This window comes from Numida meleagris, chromosome 6 (genome assembly GCF_002078875.1).
Source record: "Numida meleagris isolate 19003 breed g44 Domestic line chromosome 6, NumMel1.0, whole genome shotgun sequence".
In the NCBI taxonomy this organism is placed as follows: domain Eukaryota; kingdom Metazoa; phylum Chordata; class Aves; order Galliformes; family Numididae; genus Numida; species Numida meleagris.
In genome coordinates, this window is record NC_034414.1 from 55,123,575 (window position 1) to 55,126,614 (window position 3,040).

The 3,040-nt window shown below is 43.8% G+C and overlaps 1 long non-coding RNA gene across 2 annotated transcripts in view; it reads left to right on the forward strand.

The window, feature by feature from the left end:
• The window catches only part of LOC110401982, a 14,204-nt gene extending 11,391 nt beyond the window's left edge, over positions 1 to 2,813 (forward strand). For both annotated transcript variants that reach the window (XR_002440735.1, XR_002440736.1), the window contains exon 5: positions 2,565 to 2,813. This is a non-coding gene — a long non-coding RNA (uncharacterized LOC110401982). The remainder of the gene's footprint in view (positions 1 to 2,564) is intronic.

Below are 3,040 nucleotides of genomic sequence, written 5' to 3' on the forward strand. Positions count from 1 at the left end.
TTGTTTTGCATTCCGATATCGTATTTAGTAAATTAGTTTGTTTCTCCTCAGATTGTTGCCGCTGTTCTTTGCTCTCAGGGCCATCTCCCTACCCTTTTCCCCTTTCCCCTTTTCCCGGGACGTGGGCCCTTGGGTCCCCCGTCCCCTTTGTCACGGAATCGGGCCTAACGCCCGTAAACCGTTGACAAATGCAAAACACCTCTTGGAAGATACAACTGTGGATTGTTTCCCATCTGGAACCTTTTCTGTGGTGATCCAGCTGTTGGCTGAAATAACCCAAAAAGTTTGACTTGTTGGAGCACAGGAATTCTCTGTAAACCCATCTTCATAAGGCTGTTGTTTCAGGCATCACCCATTTGTGGGAAGAAGTATTTTCCCCTAATTAAAAAAACCAAAAGGCCAAGAGGAGGAAATCTCTCTGTTTTTCTTGGCTTTCTGTAATTATTCTGGTGATATCTCTCTGTAATGTCAGACCATAAGTTATTGGCTCCACTCATTTCTCAGGAAGAAACCTAGAAGGTAAATACCTACAGAACCATTTACACAATTGACCTTTGTAACTGCATCCTTCCTACCATTCTCCCTACCCTCACTTGTTGGGCAGCCACAAGCAGCCCTCCTATGCTACTTGGTCTTACTGTTTTCTGAGTTAACCTAAAAAAAAAATAATAATAATAAAGACTCTTTCCTCCTCTCACTTCCAAGCAGGAGTTTGAGATTCCCACTTCCTCTCTCCCAGAAGTCTAAAAGATGTGGAAAACTTTTGCTCTTCTCACAGCATCTTTTTCTCTGGCCTCAAATTTGCTGCAGCATCTACAAAGTCTTCCTTGCAGGGTTAGAAATATGCACTCTGTGCCCTTGAAAGGAAGGAATCTTCCTCAAAGTCCACAGGAATCTCAGTTTGGACCTTGCAGCCTCTGCCTGGTGTTGAGATAATGGACTTAAAAACTTTGGACATTAAGTGTTACACAGGTTCATCTCAGAAGTTCTGGGGGCTGCCTGTGTTGGCACAGCTGGACTGATGGTAACTGAAGCACAGACTTTGTGGGTGAAGGAATGCGAAAAACTGTGTTCATAAAATGAGACTATTTTACAGTGATTCTCTTTTTGTCTTCAAGGATCAGATTCTGGTCTAAGGAAAGCCTAGAGAAAAATCATAGAATTATAGAACCATAGCATGGCTTAGGTTGGAGGGGACCTTAAAGATCATCCAGTCCCAACATCCTGCTGTGGGCTGGTTGCTCCCCACTGGCTCAGGCTGCCCAGGGCCCCATCCATGGCTTTGGGCATCTCCAGGGATGGGGAACCCCCAGCGTTCTGGGCAAAAATGGAGTTTCTCAGTCAAGTACTCCAAAATGAGGCAATGCCTGCATGATGGCTGCGTCTGCCCTGGAGTCTATTCATCATGACAGTTTTCTGTTACATTCTAAACAATATTTTGTATATGAATGCTTATATACCTCTTGCCCACTTGCTTGCAACTTCCCTCTGTCTTTAGCCTCTTGCAACTTTGGTGTGCATATGAGTAAAACCAAAAGATATGAAGCAATGAAGCAAGATCTGTAAAAAGAGATCTGTTACAAGTGAGATCTGGAGTACTTAAATCTGGTCCAGGGCTTTTCTGTGAAGCTGGAAAAGTCACTCAAACCTGGTGTCTCCCACTGTTTTCTTCTCCAGTCATTTCCATAAGCTCATGGGAAATAGACATTTGAAGTCCTTTAAATGTCTCTCCCAGCTTAAACAATTCTATGATTTTATGAATTCAGTGGACATTGGACTCTTAATTTTCTATCAAAGTGGGACTCCTTTGCTTCTGGATATCTCAAGTCGGACAATCATAATTACCAGATGATTCTGACCTTAATCTCACTGTGCCCCAGTTTCTTGTCTGATCCCTCTATGACAAGGAAGAAGGCAGAAGTTCACTGATGCCTACCATGCACCAGGAGATTAGTGAAGAGCACCATGAAGAAATTAATTCCTCCATACTTGAGTGGAGTTTGGCTGGGGTCCCGGCAGTATGGCACAGGGCCATGTTGAATGAAAGTGTGAAGGAGAAGTACTGAGCAGTTACCCATTTGCTGAGAACCATCCTGAGCGCGTCCTAGATGCATAGCACACAGGAAGCCTGAATTCTTCCTGATTCCGTTGTGCTTGCCTCAGCCATCCACCTCTATCTGAATGCTGTTTCTTCATGCGGGTTCTGCATCCCCTTGCTTTGCACTGCCAAAGATAGTAAGGGATGGCAGCTCCATAACCTCTAGGTCAGGTTGTCGAGACTTACCTGCGCACCACAACAGAGAATGAAGAATTCTTGCTGGTGCCAAATCAGATACCAGCGAGTACTTTGGCTCTGAATTTTCATCAATATTTTCCATCAGTTTTTATTTTTATACCAGAAATAACAACTTTTGTCAAGGTTTTATTGATTTCCTGTCTGTCAAACCAATTGCTCAAATTTTGAAAGGGGAACAAAACAAAAGATGAAGAAATAGGAAAGGAATTGTAATGTAATGTCTCCCCACCTTTTTTCCTCTCACAATTATTCTTTCTTGCTATTACAGCTGTAATCTTGGCTATCATCAGCTGTTAAATACCTCTACGTGCAGAGGTATTTCCTCCTTTGTGAAGTCCGCAGTCCCAAAGAACAATGAAGAAATCTGGATACATCTTCTGGCCACCTCCACCATAAGCTCTGAACTCAGATTTTGCCTGAATGGTGAAGGGACAGCGGGCTTAGGGACTTCTGGTGAGCCCCATGCATAGTTCTTGGGCAGATTTGGGGAAGAAATAAAAGAAAATGACTTTGCGTTACTCTGCATTGAGAAGAGTTGCAGTGTGAGTTCACCTGTTGTCCCACTCCAGTGTGTGACAGCAGGCATACTTTCACCATGGGGAACACACCTCAGACATCTCCCTCTGGCACCTGTTTCTCACTTGAGTCTTTGTTTCAGCAATATACCCATAGGTGATGAGATTCTGGAAACCAAACATTGCTAGCTTTGGAGTGGATTTCCTGCCCCGGGCAAGAACAGCTGGT